The sequence below is a fragment of the Grammomys surdaster genome, unplaced genomic scaffold, assembly GCF_004785775.1.
Source record: "Grammomys surdaster isolate TR1022 unplaced genomic scaffold, NIH_TR_1.0 127, whole genome shotgun sequence".
NCBI lineage: Eukaryota > Metazoa > Chordata > Mammalia > Rodentia > Muridae > Grammomys > Grammomys surdaster.
In genome coordinates this window covers 7,737,296-7,760,033 of record NW_021604585.1, presented here as the reverse complement: position 1 = coordinate 7,760,033, position 22,738 = coordinate 7,737,296, and the positions used below count along the sequence as shown (strand labels likewise).

General features: G+C 35.6%; 1 protein-coding gene across 1 annotated transcript in view; it reads right to left on the bottom strand.

Annotated features, from left to right (window-relative positions):
- The window catches only part of Gphn (gephyrin), a 442,000-nt gene that overhangs the window by 292,914 nt on the left and 126,348 nt on the right, over positions 1-22,738 (bottom strand). The gene's annotated exons all lie outside the window — the stretch shown is intronic.

Genomic DNA, 22,738 nt, shown 5'->3' with positions numbered 1-22,738 from the left:
TTACATGGTAAAATATTTTTCAGCATGTGTTAAGATGTATTTGAAGACTTTTATCTAAGTATGAACTTCATACCACACTGTCAGTTTTGTCTTAATAAAATTATAGATTTATAAAAATAAAATAGGCAGAATATAAAGACAAATAGAAAGCTATTATTTGAACTGTCTTACCCTGGAGAATAATATGCAACTAAAAAAAAAAATAAACTGTTACTGTTTCATGTGATGAGTATGGAGAGGCTTGGATGGAAACAAACAAACAGCAAATATTACATGTAATGTATGAGTAAATGTGACAGTTTCTTCAGTGTCCCAATATTAGTATCTCCTGCGCAGTAGCTTTTAGATCAATATTCACATGAAACTCATATTAAATGTTCCTGGGCTCAGTATTCTCTCATATTAGGCAATCTAAAAACTCAATAGTCAGTGTGAATGTTCCATTAAGGATCACCATTTTCCTCAATTTCAAGAAAAATATGCTAATGTTTACTCCTTCTTCCCAATATATTGAGAGAGTAAACCTTTCATTTAAAATTAAAAAGTCCTCTTTTGTGCTTAAATAAAAATATGAAATATCAGCGTTATCATTATATAAGCATAATTTCTCATATTTCTGTACAATTTCCACTTTTCAAACCTTAGGAGATTATCTATCTACCTATCTACTTACCTACCTACCTACCTACCTACCTACCTATCGATCTACCTACCTACCTATATATCATCCATCTATCCATCCAGGCAAAAGATGGTTTCACAGTTTGTAAAAGAGCTAAAAGGAAAACTAAAAGCTCTCAGACAATGAGGTAACAATAGTAGCACTAAGACTCAAAGACATCAAAAGCAGAAAAATAAATATATTTTCCTCATAACTTCTTTTCTAAAATTTTCTTCCTAAGTGGAAATGCTGATCAATACTAAAAACTATTACATTCAGTGACTTGTACTTGGTGCCAAGCCTAATGATTTGAGTTTTTCGCCCAGGAACCCAAATGGAGTCAGAAGGTGATTCCTATACGTTATCTCGTAACTTTCAAATACATGGGAACATAATAAGAACAATAACAATAATAATAATGAATGTAATTTTAAAATTACCATGCTGAATCTTTTAAGATTACAAAATTCCAATAGTTTAATTTCCTAAGGGGGTAATATAAGAATATGTATTTAACATATTCAATATTAAAGTATTATTATGCAAAAGCATATAAACATAATAGCTGGAAAAAGTTTACATTTAAAGATTTAATTTTATAATTTTACATTTAAGATGGTGTGGGCCCATGCATATGAATGCAGTGCAACAAAAGCCAGAGAACAGTCTTTATTCCCCTAATGTGGAATTATATGCAGTTGAGAGCTGCCAGACATAAGTGCTAGGGATTGAAATGTGGTTTTCTACTACTATATACTCTTAACCACTGGGCCATCCCTCCAGCCTCATATTTAAAGGATTTTACTAACCAGATCAAATTAAAATCCTAGCAACCCCCAGAAGTTCTTTTACTGTTGAGAATAGTTCTTGCTATCCTGGGTTTTTTGTTATTCCAAAAGAATTTGCAAATTGCTCTTTCTATCTCTATGAAGAATTGGTTTGGAATTTTGATAGTGATTGCATTGAATCTGTAGATTGCATTTGGCAAGATGGACATTTTTACTATATTTATCTTGCCACTCCATGAACATGGAAGAGCTTTCCATATTCTGAGATCTTCTTCAATTTCTTTCTTCAGAGACTTGAAGTTCTTGTCATACAGATCTTTCACTTGCTTGGTTAGATTCACACCAAGGTATTTTATATTATTTGTAACTATTGTGAAGGGTGTCATTTCCATAATTTCTTTTTCAGCTTGTTTATCCTTCGAGTAGAGGAAGGCCACTGGCTTCTTTGAGTTCATTTTATATCCAGCCACTTTGTTGAAGTTGTTTATCAGGTTTAGGAGTTATCTAGTGGAAGTTTTAGGGTCACTTAAGTATACTATCATATTGTCTGCAAATAGTGGTATTTTGACTGCTTCCTTTCCTATTTGTATCCCTTTCACTTCCTTTTGTTGTCTAATTACTCTGGCTAGGACTTCCAGTACTATATTGAATAGGTAGTGGGAGAGTGGGCAGCCTTGTCTAGTCCCTGATTTGAGTGAGATTGCTTCAAGTTTCTCTCCATTTAGTTTGATGTTGGCTACTGGTTTGCTGTATATTGCTTTTACTATGTTTAGGTATGGGCTTGAATTCCTGATCTTTCAAAGATTTTTACCATGAAGGGATGCTGAATTTTGTCAAATGCTTTCTCAGCATCTAGTGAGATGATCATGTGTTTTTTTTCTTTGAGTTTGTTTATAAAGTGGATTACATTGATGGATTTCCGAACATTGAACCATCCCTGGACTCCTGGGAAAAAGCCTACTTGATCATGATGGATGATTGTTTTGATGTGTTTTGGATTCGGTTTGCCAGAATTTTATTTAGTATTTTTGCATCAATATTCATAAGGAAGATTAGTCTGAAGTTTTCTTTCTTTGTTGGGTCTTTGTGTGGTTTAGGTATGAGTGTAATTGTAGCTTCATAGAACGAATTGGGTACTGTTCCTTCTATTTCTATTTTGTGGAATAGTTTGAAGAGATTGGTATTAGGTCTTCTTGGAAGGTCTGATAGAATTCTGCACTAAAACCATCTGGTCCCAGACTTTTTTTTTGGTGGGGAGACTGTTAATGACTGCTGCTATTCTTTAGGGGTTATGGGACTGTTTAGATGGTTTATCTGCTCCTGATTTAACTTTGGTACCTGGTATCTGTCTAGAAAGTTGTGATTTCATCCAGATTTTCCTGTTTTGTTAAATATAGGCTTTTGTAGTAAGAGCTGATGATTTTTTTGATTTTCCTCAGTTTCTGTTGTTATGTCTGCCTTTTCAGATCTAATTTGATTAATTTGGATATTGTCTCTGTGTCCTCTGGTTAGTCTGGCTAAGGGTTTATCTATCTTGTTGATTTTCTCAAAGAACCAGCTCCTGGTTTTGTTGATATTTTGTATAGCTCTTTTTTTTTCTTCTTGGTTGATTTCAGCCCTGAGTTTGATTATTTCCTGCCATCTACTCCTCTTGAGTGTATTTGCTTCTTTTTGTTCTAGAGCTTTCAGGTGTGCTGTCAATTTGTTAGTGTATGCTCTCTCCAGTTTCTTTCAGTTTCTTTTTGTAAGTACTTAGAGCTATGAGTTTTCCTCTTAGCACTGCTTTCATGGAGTTCCACAAGTTTTGGTATGATGTGTCATCATTTTCATTAAATTCTAAAAAGTCTTTAATTTCTTTCTTTATTTCTTCCTTGACCAAGTCATCATTGAGTAGAGCATTGTTCAGTTTCCACGTGCATGTGGGCTTTCCATTGTTTTTGTCATTATTGAAGACCAGCCATAGTCCGTGGTGTTCTGATAGGATACAAGGAATTTATTTCAATGTTTTTACATCTGTTGAGGCCTGTTTTGTGACCAATTATATTGTCGATTTTGGAGAAGATACCATGAAGTGCTGAGAAAAAGGTATATTCTTTTGTTTTTAGGATGAAATGTTCAATAGATATCTGTTAAATCCATTTGGTTAATAACTTCTGTTAATTTCACTGTGTCTCTGTTTAGTGTTTGTTTCCATGATCTGTACATTACTGAGAGTGGGGTATTGAAATCCCTCACTATTATTGTATGAGATGCAAAGTGTGCTTTGAGTTTTAATAGAGTTTCTTTTATGTATGTGGGTGCACTTGCATTTGGAGCCTAGATGTTCAGAAATGAGAGTTCACCTTGGTAGATTTTTCCTTTGATAAATATGAAGTGTCCTTCCTTATCTTTTTTGATTACTTTTGGTTGAAAGTTGATTTTATTTGATATTAGAATGGCTACTCCAGCTCGTTTCTTGGGACTATTTGCTTGGAAAATTGTTTTCCATCCTTTAACTCTGAGGTAGTGTCTGTCTTTGTCACTGAGGTGTTTCCTGTGCAGTAGCTTTTAGATCAACAATATTCCCACGGAACTCAGGTTAAATGCCAGCCCAGACTACTACACCCAGCAAAACTCTCAATTACCATAGATGGAGAAACCAAGATATTCCATGACAAAACCAAATTTACACAATATCTTCCCACAAATATAGCACTTCAAAAGATAATTGATGAAGAACTCCAACACAAGGAGGGAAACTACAAACCAGAAAAAGCAAGAAAGTAATCTTCCAACAACCCCAAAAGAAGATAGATATATAAACATAATTCCACATCTAATAACAAAAATAACAGGAAGCAACAATCACTGTTCCTTAATATCTCTTAACATCAATGGACTCAATTCCCCAATAAAAAGACATAGACTATCAGACTGAATACGTAAACAGGACCCAGAATTTTGCTGCATACAGGAAACGCATCTCAGTGACAAGGACATATACTACCTCAGAGTAAAAGGATGGAAAACAATTATCCAAGCAATAGCTAACCATTGAACTGATCAAGGGGTTCCCAATGGAGGAGTTAGAATGAAGACTTAAGGAGCTGTTAGGGTTTGAGGCCCCATAAGGAGCACAACAATACCAACCAACCAGAGCTCCCAGAGTCTAAACCACCAGCTTGGGAGCACATGGTTCCAGCTGAATATGTAGGGGAGGATGGCCTTGTCAGGCATAGGTGGGAGAAATGAGGTAAGGGGATAACATCTGAAATGTAAATAAAATATCCAATAAAAAAATCCTAGCAACCATACATACTTACATTAGGGAGAGGGATACTAATTATTCTTTAGCTATCATAAAGACTCTTAAGAGTCAAGAACCTGAATCAAAGAGGAAAGCAAAACATTTCCCCTACACCCCTATACGTAAAACTTTAGAACTCTATGCCATGAACCTAGGCATAGAATTGGTCTCTCTTTGTGTATCTCTCTTAACTCCCCTAACTATATATTTGTATATAACCTATAATATGACAATATCATAATTCTTGTCTCAAACTACATGTTAAAAGCGTGAGTTTTGCTTTACTACGTTCTTATCTCTAAGGAAGATACTTAACAAGAAATAATCCTAGACTCAAAGAATTAAGTGCATCAAATGAGCCATGATTAATAAATACTTGTTGAAAACTAAATATATAAGTCATGAAATAAGAAGGCATTCATTTTAACGCTTAATCTCTGAAATGGAAATGAAAGAGGCTCTGAGGCAGACCTTCCTTTCAGTGGAAAAAAAAAGATAAGACAAAAATTATGCTAGGCAATTGGTGAAAATACTAAAATTATATCTTTAATTTGCCATCACCGAAAAGTAATGCACAAATTAACAAAAGTTTAAATAAAAAAAGTAAAAATGCTATGAAAATAAAACTGTTAATAGAATGTTTAAATAGGAGTTGGTAATTGCTGCTGCTGAGTAGTACACCCTGTTTCTTTTACAGCTTGCTTTATGGTAAAAAATTATGAAAGGTAATAGTTTCAGTTTATAATAGCTATTACTTGTAAAAATACTTATTGATAAATCAAATGACATACAGATTTGATTAAAAATAGTAACTCTGCCTAAATCATTTTAACTGACCTCAGCATATAAGTTTCATATGAAAGAATTAGATTGTTAGCAAAGTTAGTAAAGGACATTTAACAAAAATCTTATACTAGCTAGTATTCTAAATACACTACATCCATAAGAAATTTGCTAAGATTAAACATTTACTGAGGTTTTTCTTTTATACTCAAAAAATAATCTTTGAGACTTAAGAATTCTGAGTATGTCCTCTTAAAATATTTAATATATAAACTATATTACTTGATTAAATATCTTTTTTTTTACCTTGGGAATTGAATGCTTTTAGGATTATTCATTAAACTACAAAATATTTACCTATTAACTGTAACTGCAAGAGTTTAAGAATTAACTCATTAAAATTAGAAATATGTGCTCAGCAAAGACTTTAAGATAGTAAGAAAGGTGATTGGAAATATATATATTTAAGAAGAAAACATACACAGACATATCACAAATGACATACAAATAGCCAAGAAAAATGTATCAAAAGCTATTCAACAGGCTTAATCACTAAATGTAAAGCAAACTCAAATTCTGAAAAAAAAGATTTATGGAAGTACAAATTATCTTATTCAACTGAGAAAACTCAGGTTCCACTAAGTATAATTCATTTGCATACACTTTAATTGGATTATTTTCAGATCTTATTTATTCTATCAATCAGGTACAAATGTAATCGGAATGCACATACATGTACATAATGGGAATGCACACACATGTACACCAAAAGACATGATTAAGACTGATTATTGCCAACATTATTCACACTAGCCTATTGCTGAAAACAACTTAACTGTTTTCCAAATAGAATGAATACTTAAATTGTTCTATTTTCAAGGGGACTGGAGCCATTACAAGGTCCCCTTCAAATACTGGAGGTCAGGCCTCTATCCCTGCCTTCGCAAGTTTAGAATTGCCACAGCCCTTCTATACTTAGAGAAGGGAGGAGATGTCAGGGGCAGCCCTGCTTATATACTGAAGGCCTAAAATCAACCACAGGCCTAAAATCAGCAATAGGCCTGTCATACATGTATACTAACACCAAGTCTTGGGTCTCAGTGGAAAAACATTGAAACAGATAATGTCAACAGGCAGCTTTTGTGGAAATTTATAAGCCTGAGTAATCATAGACCTTGTAAATAGGTAGCCTTGGCAGACAATACCAACTTAGATAAGGACAGGCGAGTCATAGGCAGAGTCATAGTGACTTGTCCCCTGAACCTTCACCCAGCCAATACCCGGTTCTGAAGATATCTGTATTCCCCCTGAACACCCACACTCCAGTGTCATTCCCTTCCCCGCATCCTGCCTTTCTGTGTTTATAACCCCTGTGTGAATTAATTATAATTTGAGAAAAAATTAAAAAAAAAAGAAAAATACCTTAAAAAAATCAAGATCCCATTGAATTGTTAAACTACTTTGATAGAATGCTCACTTTCACAATATTAATTCTACTAATGTATGAGCATGAGAGGCCTTCCTCAACCCTTTTCTTCAGAGAATTAAAGTTTTCACTGTAGAGTCCTTTTTTTCCCTCCCTGATTAGATTATTTTTTACATATTTTATTGGTTGTTATTTTGGAGGCTATTGTGCATGGGCTACCACGATCTCTGTCTCAGCATGCTTGCTATTGTTACGTATTGAACAGCCGCTTAACTTTGTAAGTTAATTTTGGGTCGTGCTGCTTTGTTGGCAATGTTCATTTCTAGAAGTGTTTTTGGTGGAATGTTGATTTGTTAGTTTTTTATATATAATATAACACCTGCAAATAATTATTTGAAAAAAAAATAAATTGTTCTATTTTAATGAAAAGACAACATTCATTATGTGGATATAGATTTCAAAATGATAAAGATAATTCATGTTGCTAGATTTGAGAACAGTCAATCCCTTTGGATGAGGTAAGTGGTAGTAACTAGTAATGGGGTAGAGGAAGCTTCCGTCATGCTCCGTTGTTCTATTCCTTTTATTATTGTTATTATTTTTCTTTTCATACATGGTGAGCATATTCCCTCTCACTGTCCCAATAATTTCCTTTCTTACCTTTTCCCCTTCCTGTGATGCCCAGGAATGGTATACCTACGTCATTCAGAAGTTTTATTTTATGTTTGTTTTTGTTTGTTGTTATTGTTTGAGAAAGGTTCTTTCTGTATATCCCTGGTTGTCCGGGAACACCTTCTTTTAAACAAGGCTGGTCATGAACTCAGAGATTCACCTGCCTTTGCCTCTAATTGCTGGGAATAGTTTTACTTAATTGTCTTACAAAACCCCATATTAACTTCCAGTTTTAGTTTACATACCTCAATTCCACCAGCAATGTATTACCATTTCCAATTATTTATTTCCTTACTAGAATTTGTTGTTTCCTTGTAAGGTTTATTTAAAAAATTTAGAATGTGTGTGTGTGTTTGTACATGTATAGAACATGCATACATCATAGTGCCTATGTAAATGTCCATGGACAACTTTTAGGACACAGTTCTCTTTGTTCTACCATGCTGAGGTATGGTATATTGTTATAGAGTGTTGCAGTCTAATGACAGAAACTTTTGGCCAACTCCCCTGTGTCTATGTCTGGTTCTACTGCAGGAGTGCTGAGATTATATATTTGCATCACCACACCTGGCTTTTTAAAGTGAGGTTTACAGAGGCAACTCTCTAGTCTTATTACTTTATTTCTTTTATAAAGAAATTTATTAAATTATTTGTTTATTTATTTACATCTATTCTGATAGTGATAGTTTGCCTTGATTTCTTAGTAGCTCTGTTCATGGTATATAGGAAGGCTACTAATTTTTACATCCTCACTCTTTACTAAACACCTTTATCAGTTCTAACAGTTTTCTGGTGAAATCTCAGGAACTCTTATAAACATAAGAAAAATCATTTGCAAATGAAGATACTTTGACTTTTTCCTTTCCTATTTATATCCCTTTTATTTCATTGATTTTTTTTCCTTCTAGGTTTAAATCTGTTGAACCTTGTTTGTGAATCTTCTATTTCAATTATACTTACAATTCCAGCAGTGAATTTGATTTTTCAAATTAATTATTTTTTCTAAACCAATATTGTCTATTTGTGGGAGTTCAAAAACATCAGTTAAAACTCTCTTCTCCACGGCCTTACTTAGGCTTAAACATCAGTCTTCTCCATTCAGTTACTTATGATGTGGACTTGGAGTGATGAGTTCCTATAACTTAAAGCAACAGCTACTGGTTTTCAAGCCTTTCATTTTTATACTTTGACCTTGTTATGGATTTATTTCTGCTTCTCATCATTTAGTTTGCAGGCTACATACCATGTAACTTCCTGGACCCCATTAGCATACAGCATGTATCCATTCTTAAAAGAACCCCCTTATATGCATCTGGATGTCTATTATCAATTCTGTGTCTCTTGAGAATTATAACTAATATTACCATTTGATGAGATATGGTCATAAGATTTTTGATTTTTAAAAATGATTTAATTTTTTCTAATGAATACATTTAAAGGCAATTTCATTTTATCACTTTGTTTCCCATATTTGTGCCAAAATTTACTAGTTTATCAATATTTAATACTCTTTGTTGAAAACCATATAGTTTATATAATACAGTGAAGTAAATATGGATACTGATACTATTTCCTCATGTTCAAGGCTTCTTGTGGTTGTTTCCTGTTCGATTACTAAACTTACTAGCTTAATTTAGTAAAATTTACTTCTACTTAGGGTAAACATTCTGATATCTAACTTGTTGTAGGACTCAGCTTTGACATATACAGGCCACCATAGGAATATTAACTTTGTTTTGGGAGAGCTACCTTTATTTCTTCTCTTTGTATAACCTCTCTGTTCAGTAATTTATCTACCTGTCCCCATCAATATGTGTTTTAGACTCCATTAATTTGTAATCAAGTGATCTTATTAAGCTTTTTATTTCTTAATTCATTTGACTATGTTGGGGGGGGGAAGTATGAAGCCCAGAAGAGGGTATCTGACACTCTAGAGCCAGTTACAGGCAGCTGAGAGTTGCTTGACTTGGAAACTGTGAACTGAATTTGGGTCCTCTGCAAGAGTAGTAAGGGTTCTAAACTACTTCGCTATGTCTAGACTACTGTTTTAAACAATGCCATAGGACTAAAATTATTCCACAGCCCGATATAATTCAAGCAGGGCCAGTTTTAGAGTCATATTTTTGAGGTTTATTCTGCCTTCTTGGGGATTCCTTTTAGTCACTTCTACTTCAGGTTCTTTCTGATAAGCTGGCTGGATTCATTTCCCATTGTTTATAAAGTACACACACACACACACACATACACACACACACACAACTCTCTTGATTGCTTACCACTACAACCACCATTGTTTCAGAAAGTGTGCTTAGACTTGATTTTCTGCATATTCAAAAAGTCAGTTTCTTGAAAAGACCTTCGGAACATGCTGTCATGAACTGTGGACAAAACTTTATTATCTTCTGTCCTAACACTAAGGGTAGTAGTCATTTGTCTTAACCTTTTATATCCTTAATGTTCTTGCCCTGTGAAAAGCTGTTATAGGGGATTGACCCTAGTGTTCTAGCAAGGCAGTATCTAAGCTAGGCCTTCATTCCTATGAGTGAGGGATATGCAGAGAAAAACCTTGCCTTTTATAGTCACACTGATCAGTAATTTAGTCTCTACAAGTTAGAGTTGAAGACATAAGCAATGATGGACGCCTGACTATCTTAAAATACAACAACCCTCAAATCTAGAAAGAAATTCTCATACTCTAGGTCACACCTTCCCAAAGAAAAACATCTGTTAGAAGAATGAAGGTTCCCTTCCAGAATACTACTCAGCTATTAAGAACAAGGATATCCTGAGTTTTGCAGGCAATGGATGGAACTGGAAAATATCCTGAGTGAGGTAACTCAGGCCCAAAAAGATATGCATGATATGTACTCACTAATAAGTGAATATTAGCCAAAAAAAAAAAAGTACAGAATACCCAAGATACAATCCAGAGACCTCAAAAACGTCAACCAGCTGAAGGGCCCAAGTGAGGAAGCCTCAGTCCCACTTGGGAGGAAGAAGAAAGCAATCACATGGAGGAGGAAGGGAGGGATCTCAGAAGCAAAGGGAACAGAGAGTGGGGAAGAGGGGAACATGATCTGGTACTGGATAGGGGAAAAGGACTGAAGCCATGAGGGCCAGCAGAAAGAATGGAAATGGGCAATCTCCGGAAACAGGAGGTTGGGAGGACCCTTCAGAAGGTACCAGAGACCTGAGAGACAAGAGACTCTTGGGATTCAAAGAGAGGGACCTTCGATGAAATGTTCTACAGTGGGGAGAGGGAACTTGTAGAGCCCACCTCCAGCATAAAGACAGTGCATCAGTGAAGGATGGGGTTGCCATCCACAGTCAAAATTCTGATCTGTAATTGTTCCTGTCTGAAAGAACTGCAGGGATGGAAATGGAGAGGGGCCTGAGGAAAAGAAGGTCCAGCGACAGGCCAAAAGTGGCATCACACTCAAGGGGAGGCCAAGGCCTGACACTATTACTGAGGTTATGGAGCACTCACAAAAAAGGACCTATCATCACTGTCCTCCAAAAGACCCATCAAGCAGCTGAAAGAGTCAGATGAAGATATTTGTATCCAACTGATGGACAGAAGCTGCTGACCCCTGTGGTTGAATTAGGGAAAAGCTGGAAGAAGCTGAGGAGGAGGGCGACCCTGTAGGAAGACCAGTAGTCTCAATTAACCTGGACCCCCAAGATCTCTCAGATACTGGACCACCAACCAGGCAGCATACACCAGCTGATATGAGGTGCCCAACACATATAGAGCAAAGGACTGCCGAGTCTGGTTTCAGTCAGAGAAGATGCCCATAAACCTTAAGAGACTGGAGGCCCCAGAAAGTTTAGAAGTCTGGTGGGGTGGGGGATGGAGGTGGAAGAAGGTTTAGGATGGAGAACATCAGAGGATGGACCAGGAGGGGAATAAAGTCTGGAGTATAAAGAAAAAAGATTACATAAAATTAAAAATAAAAAAATAAAAAAGAAGAATCAAGGTAAGTGAAGGATTAAGTAGTTGAAGTGTTACAGAATCTGTTTTATATGTAGTCATCTTACTTGAATATATTTATTGTTTTGTAATAGATTATTAAAGAAATAAGATACTTAAAATACTACTGTTTAAATTGTTTCATTGAGGAACAGTTTCTAAGAGTTCCTTATATATCATTTGCTAATCTTTAAAATTATCTTACATTTCTATTAAAGTAAAAATACAATGTAAATTAAAGAAAGATATGTGCATATAAATAAAAACACTGAGAGAGATAGCCAACTTATATCAGGATTCAGTGATAGGATATGACTAAAAAAAAATCTAAAAAAGAAATTACTAGGAACTGTGAGAAAAATTAAATGATCTTACTAAGAGACAAATGATATTTATGAATGAGAGATTATTATTATAAAGATATCTTTGTTTCTCAAATTATATATAAATTCAATGGATATTATACAAATTTCAGGCTAAGTATTTAAAAAAACTATTTTTGGAGAGTTATAGATATCCAGGTAATTGAAAAAAATGGAAAAAACACATATAAAAATTTCACCAAGTGAAAATGATTTGTATAATTCTAGTAGCCTATTATAAGAAAAGTGCTTAATAAAAACTCTCCCAACCTTATTTAGACCACATTGATTTTATTTAAATCTGTTTACTTATATAAGTGTGTGTTTACTTTTTTCTATAATAGATTGCTGTGACCACAATCACAATGAAGATTTAAAAAATAAAATTTCTTAAAATTCAAAAGAAGTGAAAATGCTTGGAGCTATTACACACTTGAGAAATGAAGACCATAAAATGGTAACACTTCCTACTGCAGAGGATATGAATAAACCAAATGAGTACTCATACATTGACTCCAAGCATTTTCATCTTATTTTACAATTTTAAGATTTTTTTTAAATGATCATAAAAAGTGTTAGGTTTCAATACAGTATTTTCAAGCATTATTTGTTTTTGAGGATTCTCCTCCCTAGATCTGATACCTTTTCCTTCTGACCTCTTCCATTTCCCGTACCTTCATTCCCATTTTTGTAACATGTATCCTACTGTCTCTCCCCTACCACTGCACATCTTTTCCTTCTCAAGGTACCCTAACTTCATGCAATCATCACTTACTATTAAAAACACATAAAACGGCCGAGAAGCACCTAAAGAAATGTTCAGTATCCTTAGTCGTCAGGGAAATGCAAATCAAAACAACCCTGAGATTCCATCTCACACCAGTCAGAATGGCTAAGATTAAAAACTCAGGTGATAGTAGATGCTGGCGAGGGTGTGGAGAAAGAAAACACTCCTCCATTGTTGGTGGGATTGCAAGATGGTGCAACCACTTTGGAAATCAGTCTGGTGGTTCCTCAGAAAATTGGACATAGCATTACCTGAGGATCCAGCTATACCACTCCTAGGCATATACCCAGAAGATGCTCGAACATATAATAAGGACATATGCTCAACTATGTTCATAGCAGCCTTATTTATAATAGCCAGGAGCTGGAAAGAACCCAGATGTCCTTCAACTGAGGAATGGATTAAAAAATGTGGTATATTTACACAATGGAGTATTACTCAGCTATTAAAAACAATGAATTCGAGAGTTTCCTAGGTAAATGGATGGAACTAGAAATTATCATCCTGAGTGAAGTAAGCCAATCACAAAAGAACACACATGGTATTCACTCACTGATTATTGGATATTAGCCCAGAACCTTGAAATGCCCAAGATTCAACTCACAGGCCACATGAAGCTCATGAAGTAGGAAGACCACGTGGGGGTGATTCGGTCCTTCTTAGAAGGAGCAACAAAATACTCAAGGGAGCAAATATGGAGACAAAGTGAGGGACAGAAACTGAAGGAGGGGCCATCTGAAGACCATTCCACCTGAGTATCTATCCCATGTGCAGTCACCAAAGGTAGATGCTGATATGGAAGTCAGGAAGTGCATGCTGATAAGAGCCTGATATGGATGTCTCCTTAGAGGTCTGCAAGAGTCTGAGATTCAGAGGCAGATGCTCACAACTAGCCATTGAACTGATCATGGGGTTCCCAATGGAGGAATTAGGATGAAGGCCATTGGAGTTGAAAGAGTTTGTGGCCCCATGAGGAGAGCAACAATACCAACCAACCAGAGCTCCCAGGGTCTAAACCACCAGCCTGGGAGCACTTAGGGAGGGATCCAGGGCTTCAGCTGAATGCATAAGAGTGGAGGGCCCTGCTGGGCATAGGTGGAAGAGATCCTTGACTTCATGAAGGCTGGACGCCCCAGGGGGTGGGAATCTTGATGGTAGGGAGGTGGGAGTGGGGGGGTAGGCAGGGGCTACATCCTCAGAGAAGAAGGAGGAGGGGTGAGGGGATGGGGGTTCCTGAGTGGGTGGGGGATGGGGTAAGAAGACAACATATGAAATGTAATTAAAACATCCAATAAAAAAGGAAAGAAATCTCTCTTTTTCTCTCTCTCTCTCTCTCTCCCTCCCTCCCTCCCTCCCTCCCTCCCTCCCTCTCTCTCCCCCTCACTCTCTCCTCTCTCTCTCTCCTCTCTCTCTCTCCTCTCTCTCTCTCTGTCTCACATGTGCCTCTGGAGGCCAGATGACAACAAACCACTGGTGGTAAGAGGCCAACTGACACTGGGGTCGAAGTTGAACTCAGGTCCTCTAGCAAGAACAGCAATTTCTCCAAGTGCTAAGCGATTAATCAAGGATCCAAACACTTTCCTCAATTTGATCCAGCAAATTATAATACATGGTTTTCTGTTTTAGCTCACAGATTCCAAATACAGTTTTTCTAGTTTAGTCTATTATACTTCAAATAAATCTAAGATTGTTGCAGTATATCAAAAATGAAACTTACTAAAAAAGAATTGAGCATAATGTAAGTCTCTTCATGGATTCTCTATTATGGTCTTTGGTCTACTTGTCTAGCTTTTTGTTACATTTTTTTAAAACTTTATAATTTTGAATACTATAGTTAGACAATATACACCATGGGGTAAAATTAGTTGCCTCAATTCATTTTTTCCAATGGTTTTATTCTTTTATATATAATTTTACAGCAAATGTGCATAATTTTACAACCTTGTTTAAATTCAAAAGGAAATATGTGAAAGTTATAGGCTAACTTTTTGAAAATTAACATTTATATGTTGAATTTTTCTATCCCTAGATGTGGTTTATTTTTCCCTTTCTTTCTTATATGTATTAATTTTTATTTTATGTGAATGAGTGTTTGCATGTATTTATGCCTGTGTGTATTGTAAGTTCTTTTTGTATACAAATAACAGAATAAAACATCAGATTCCCTGGAACTAGAATTAGAGATGTTTGTGAGCTATCACGTAGGTGTAGGGAACTAAACCTCTGTAAGAACAGCAAATGCTGTTAATGACTGACTTATCTCTACTGCCCATAGTACTGCTCCATATACATACATATATATGCATATATATACATATATGTGTGTATGTACATGCATGTATATATATATATGTGTATGTGTATGTACGTATGTAATATTTTGTAGTTCTCCACATACATGTAACTTTTTTATTGGATATTTTATTTATTTACATTTCAGATGCCTTCCCCTTTCCCTCCCTAGAAACCCTCATCCCATCCCTCCTCCTCCCTTTTGCTTTTATACCATTTTAATTACATGGAAGTATTAAGGTCAGTTCTAGGTTGAGGAACTAGCAACACAATAGATCCAAATAGTAAAGGAAAAAGCAAGACAATAAACACAAGTAGTCAAAAAACAAGCAAGGCAATGAACAAAAGTAAACATCAAGCCATTTTAGTTTTTCTAAAAAGAAATTTAGGTTGTATTGTTTTAAATATGAAATCCCAACATTCGCTGTTGGAAATGCATGACAGTTTATTTCTTTATTCCTCTGGTCTTATATTTCACAAACAAACTAAAATTAATTATTTTTCTTGCCTTACTATGCTATCTAGTGTTTCTAGTATTCAACTAAATGAGGATGGTGAGAGCTGAAATGCTTGTCTTATTTCTAACCATAAAGCTAAAAATATGCTACCTAGAGTTTCTTGGTTTGTCTCTTGCTTTTTCTCTCTGTACACTCTTAACAGTTGAAGAAATCATCTATGTTCCTACTTTGCTGAGAGTTCTCATCATGACAGGGTTTGGGTATATGTCAAATACCTTTTCTTCAAAAATTCTGCAACTAAATTTTGTCAGTTTTAGCATGATGATATGGCAGATTATATAGCTATCATTTCTCCAAAGCTAATTTAGCATATTCCAAAGCTTAACTGGTCAGGGTAAATAAATATTTTCATACATTGTTGGATTTAATTAGTAATCTCTTAAGGATTTCAAGTTGATGAAAGATAGTAGTCTAATATTTTCTATGTGTGAACTTTGTTTCTCTTATTTATGTATCAGAAATATACCAGCTTCCTAAAATGAAGTGAGAAATGATTTTTCTAGCTATGTCTTTGATATTATTTGATATTATAATGGGTTCATGTGTTGGAAGTAAGGAAATAGCAATAAAATGATCCTTAAAGACACACTGCTAACCATAGATCATTGCGTCACTCAATCCATATCAGAAAAGCTTCTTCTTGTAGTAGATGGTAAAAATTAACATAGAAATATACAAATGGTCGTTATGGGGAGAATCAGAGACTTTGGAGCATTCTACCATAAATGAGATGTGTTTACTAAACTCCTCCCCTCTTGGGTTAGGGATCTATGCAGAAGAGGTGGAAAAAATGTAAAAGCCACAGAGAATATGACACCGAGAAAATAAGGAGATACTTATACGAACTCAAAGAGACTACCTACAAAATCCTACCATGTGGAGTAAGGGAGGGGTATGTGTGGAATAAATGGACACAAAGTCCCACATAACCAAGAAGCTATTTTCAATTGACACCTGCTGGAAAAGGAAAAGAATCAGTTTTTGCCAAAGGAATGTTATGGGGTATATCAACCTCAGTCCAGGGCAGATTCCAAGAACAGGTGTTGGTGGGCAACACAAAACAGAATCCATAGATAAATCGTGTGTGTGTGTGTGTGTGTGTGTGAATGTATGCGCACACATACATTCACACACACACACACACGCACACGCGTGTGTACTTTTTATTTGTATTTTTTAGTTTATTTCATTATTTTTTGTGTTATTGATTTTCATTTTTATTTTTTGTTTCAAAGAGTGAGGGTAGGGAAATAGCATATATAGCTGGGTGTGTAGGAAGTTGGAGAGGATCTGAGAAGAATACAATCAAAATATATATTATGAATACATAATTTCTATTCAGTAGAAGATAAGTCTTCATATAATTTTTGAAGTAGTTATTAGGGAATAGTGAATTATTTTTAACAGAATAAGTTTTAAGAATATATCCAAAAATAAAAAAAAAGTAAAAAAAGCCGGGCGGTGGTGGCGCACGCCTTTAATCCCAGCACTTGGGAGGCAGAGGCAGGTGGATTTCTGAGTTTGAGAGTTCGAGGCTAGCCTGGTCTACAGAGTGAGTTCCAGGACAGCCAGGGCTACACAGAGAAACCTTGTCTCGAAAAACAAAAAAAAAAACAAAAACAAAACAAACAAACAAACAAAAAGAATATATCCAAGTCTGAAATTGTCCTTTGGCTTATTTTGATATAAGACTGTTTCCTCCTGAGAGGCTAATGCTGCTCCATTGGCATCGACTATTGTTTCTGTGAGATTCAGACTGACAGGTGCAATGTCTCTAAGCCTGTGAAACTGTAAGCTAAATCTCTTTTATAAAGTGGCTTAATCAGGTATTTCATTATAATAGTAAAACCAGAATGACAAATTCCGTAATTTCAGGGGAAGAAATAAAAAAATTAATGACAATTATCTTAACACTTTTGTTAAAGTACCTAATACAATGAACTGAGGATAAGGGTTCATTTTTCTGTTCTTTTGGTTCACATTTTTATTGTATTTACTTTTATTTTTTTTTAACTTTTGAAGATAGGATCTTTCCATGAAGCTCAGGTTAGCCTAGATATTAACTTGTTGTCCAGGCTTGTCTCAAGTCAGTGATTTTTCAGTATTTGCTTTATGAAGACTGGAATTATAGACATGTGCTATCATTTCCAGCTCTTTCTTTAGTAATCTTATTTATTTAATACTCAAAGAATTATGCAAATTGTCTACTTCATATTTCATGTTGTTTGATTTTGGAGGTTCTGGGTTTTTAAGAAATTAGTCCGTTTCTAACTTATGACCAGAAGCTTTTCACAACACACCGTAGTAATACCTTTAATTGAATAAGGACCTGTTTTGATAGTCCTCGTTTTATTCTTGACAATGGTAATTATGCCTCTTCTGTCTATTTTTGTCAGTCTATTAAGTCTATCAATGCTAGCAAGATGTCTAAGGAACAAGCATTTGATTTCATGGATTTCTCTCTAGTGTTATCAGTTCTCTATTTTTTAAATTGGATATTTTATTTATTTACATTTCTGAAGCTATCCCCATTCCCCATTCCCCCCAGACACCCCTATCCAATCTCCCCTCCTCCTGCTTTGATGAGGGTGTGCCCACACCCACCCGCTACCACCTCCCCGCCCTCGAATTCCCCCACATTGGGACATTCAGCCTTCACCAGACCAAGAAACTCCTCTCCTAACTATGCACAACAAGACCATCCTCCCTTACATATACAGCTGGAGCCATAGGTCACTACCTGTGTGCTCCCAGGCTGGTGATTTAGACCCTGGGAGATCTGTTTGGTTGGTATTGTTGCTCTCCCCATGGGGCTACAAACCCCTTCAGCTCCTCAATCTTCTAACTCATCCATTGGAAACTCATTGATCAGTTCAATGGCTAGCTATGTGCATCATCCTCTGTGTATGTCAGGCTCTGGCAGAGCCTTTAAGGAGACAGCTATATCAGACTCCTGTCAGCATGCACTTCCTGGCATCCACAACAACGTCTGCCTTTGGTGACTGCACATGGGATGGATACCCAGGTGGGACAGTCTCTGGACAGCCCCTTCTTCAGTTTCTGTTCCACATTTTGTCTCCACATTTGCTCCCGTGACAATATTGTTACTCCTTCTAAGAAGGACTGAAGCACCCACACCTTGGTCTTCCTTCTTCATGAGCTTCATGTGATCCATGAGTTATATCTTGGGTACTACAAGCTTTTGGGCTAATATCCACTTATTAGTGAGTGCATATCATGTGTGTTCTTTTGTAATTGGGTTACCTCACATAGGATGACATTATCTAGTTTCATGAATTTGCCTAAGAATTTCATATATTCATTGTTTTTAATAGCTGGGTAATACTCCATTCTGTAAATGTACCACATTTTCTGTATCCATTCCTCTGTTGAAGGACATCTGGGTTCTTTCCAGCTTCTGGCTATTATAAATAAGGCTGCTATGAACATAGTGGAGCATATGTCCTTGTTATATGTTGGAGCATCTTCTGGGTATATGCCCAGGAGTGGTACAGATGGCTCCTCAGGTAATGCTTTTTTCAATTTTCTGTGGAACTGCCAGACTGATTTCCAGAGTGGCTGTACCAGCTTACAATCTCACCAACAATGGAGGAGTGTTTCTCTTTCTCCACATGCTCGCCAGCATCAGCTATCACCTGAGTTTTTGATCCTAGCCATTCTGATTGGTGTGAGGTGGAATCTCAGAGTTGTTGAGATTTGCATTTCCCTGATGACTAAGAATATTGAACATTTCTCTAGGTGCTTCTCGGGCCATTCGAGTTTCTTCAGTTGAGAATTCTTTGTTTAGCTCTGTACCCCATTTTTAATAGGGTTATTTGGTTGTCTGAAGTTTAATTTCTTGAGTCCTTTGTATATGTTGAATATTATCCCAATATTGGATGTAGATCTTTTCTCAATCTGTTGGTTGCCGTTTTGTCCTATTGACAATGTCCTTTGCCTTATAGAAGCTTTGCAATTTTATGAGATCCCATTTGTCAATTCTTGATCTTAGATCATAAGCCACTGGTGTTCTGTTCAGGAACTTTTACCCTGTGCCCAAGTATCTGAGGCTGTTCCCCACTTTTTCTTCTATTATTTTCAGTGTATCTGGTTTTATGTGGAGGTCCTTGATCCACTTGGGCTTGAGCTTTGTACAAGGAGATAAGAATTGATTGATTTGCATTTTTCTACATGCTGTCCTCCAGTTGAACCAGAACCATTTGTTGAAAATGCTTTCTTTTTCCACTGGATGGTTTTAGCTTCTTTGTCAAAGATCAAGTGACCAAAGGTGTGTGGGTTCATTTCTGGGTCTTCAATTCTATTTCATTCATCTTTCTGCCTGTCTGTGTATTGCTCTGTAATACAGTTTGAGGTCAGGGATGGTGATTCCCCCAGAAGTTCTTTTATTTTTAGAGATTAGCTTTCGCTATCCTGGGTTTTTCGTTATTCCAAGTGAATTTGCAAATTGCTCTTTCTATCTCCATGAAGATCTTTCACTTGCTTGGTTAGATTCACATCAAGGTATTTAATATTATCTGTGACTATTGTGAAGGGTGTCATTTCCATAATTTCTTTCTCAGTCTGCTTATCTTTTAAATAGAGGAAGACTCCTGATTTGTTTGAATTAATTTTATATCCAGCCACTTTGCTGAAATTGTTTATCAGGTTTAGGAGTTCTCTGGTGGAAGTTTTAGGGTCACTTAAGTATATTATCATATCATCTGCAAATAGTGATATTTTGACTGCTTCCTTTCCTATTTGTATCCCTTTGACCTCCTTTTGTTGTCTAATTGCTCTGGCTAGGACTTCCAGTACTATATTTGATAGGGAGAGAGTGGGCAGCCTTGTCTAGTCCCTGATTTGAGCAGGATTGCTTCAAGTTTCTCTCCATTTAGTTTGATGTTGGCTACTGGCTTACTGTATACTACTTTTTCTATGTTTAGGTATGGGCCTTGAATTCCTGATCTTTCCAGGACTTTCACCATGAAGGGGTGTTGAATTTTGTCAAATGATTTGTTAGCATCTAGTGAGATGATCATGTGGTTTTTTTCTTTGAGTTTGATTATAAAGTGGATTACGTTGATGGATTTCCGAATATTGAACCATTCCTGCATTCCTGGGATAAAGCCTACTTGATCATGATGGATGACTGTTTTGAGTTCTTAACTCACTACATCCTTTCTTCTGCTTTCTTTGAATATATTTTGTTCTCCATTTTTATGGTTTCTAGAGATAAGAACTTATTCTTTGTAAAAGATTTGTTTTTTTATTTTTTATGTGCATGATTGCTTTACCTGCATTATGCCCTCGCTCCCAAGGAAGCATACAAGGTTGCAGGATCCCCTAGAACTTGAAATGTAAATGGTGTTATATGCCATGTGAGTGCTACCCAGGTTCTCTTCAAGAGTGGCATATTCTCTGAACTGTTGAGCCATCCTCTCCAGCCATTTTCTTTCTTTCTTTCTTGTACATATGTAGAATTGTAAAGTGATCTTTCAAGGCTAGGCTGGTGGCACAGACTAAGCCTCTCAGCTATTAAAAAGGTTGAGGCAGGAGAATTTTCAGTTTCAACCCAGTCCTGATAACATAATGAGACGTTGTCTGAAAATAAAAATATTATCACTCATGGCCAACACACACTGGCATACATATAAATAAAATTAAAATTTATAAGTTGTGCGCTCATTCTTCAGTTCTTATAGATTTCACAATTTATAATTGTACTTTTGTTTTTATTTGGCTGTTATGACTATCTAAAATTTCCTTTAAGTCATCTGCTTTTTACATAATCTATTGATTATTTAAAACAATGTTTTCTAATACCCACATGTTGGTATTTTCCTTTATTTTTATTATTCACTTCTATGTTGATTCTATAAGGATCTAAGGACATATACTGTATATTTTTTAATGTTGATTGTGATTTGTCTTGCGAAATGATTGTCAATGCTTAAAAAGAGATTATATCGTTTAATTTTATTTTAACAATTTACATGTCAATTTTTCATACACACTATTTTCGTAATGCATTTTTTCCTAGTGGATTTCTGCATATTGGAATGTCATTTTTTTACTTCAATATTCTTTTGTTTAAAGTCTATTTGGGCATATTTCCATGTAGTCAATCCAGCTTGCCTTCTTTTAAATTAATGTTTATAAGTTAAATGTTTTTTCAAACCTTTCAGTTTCAACCTATATAACTTTTTAAAATGATTTTGAGAATGATATTAATGGAATCATTAAGAAAACGTTCTTTGTTTCAAATACATCTTCTAATTGTCATATTTGAATTATTCTGTATATGAGGTAACATGATATTTAGGGCTTAAAATTATTGTTGCATTACTAATGATTTGTATACTATTTGTTGATTGTTCACTTAAGCTCTTATCAGATGTCCATATTTATTAGTAATATGTTGAATGTGTTACCTTGTACATTTTTCTTAGTGGGTTCTCTACATACTGGTAAATTAAATTTTCAGTATACAGTCTTGACAATGTACCATTTTGAGTGACATTCAAATATCTTATTTCTATTAGATAATTTTATATTTCTATGTTTTAGATCCAAATATGCTAAAGATTGATTCTATTTATAAGGAGTATTAAATCATATACACTTACATTTGTTTTTTTCTTTGAAATATAAAAAATATTTTATATAAATACCACATAGAAAAATGTGCAAATCACAATAATTTACAGAAAGTTCAAAGCCACCCTCAAATGTTTCTAAGTATCCAATGACACATTCGGATCTGGAGAATGGTCATCTCCCACCCCCTTTCCTGAGGTGGTTGTTGCCTATACATTTAAACTATGGATATCATCTTTAGTACTTAATTTTTCAACTGATTAAGATGAAATCAAGACACAAAGATTAGTTTGCAGTCTGGTACCATATGAAAGCCAACCTAGCTCTTGAAGTCAACAAGAACTGCACCAGGTGGAACCCCAGTGTGGAACTCTTCCCTTGTCGCTGTGGCGGAGACTTCCTGTTCCACACACACCATACACAGATCTTACAGTGCATTATACTCCACACATTTTGATGGGTCTGTAGGAAAGGGCTTCTGGCAAATTGTCATTAACCTCTTCAGTCCCTGAATGTATTTCCGTTGGGTTTCATCGAGCCTCCACAGGATCAAGAGTCTTCCACCTACCCCCCATTGATGGCCAGATAAGGCAATC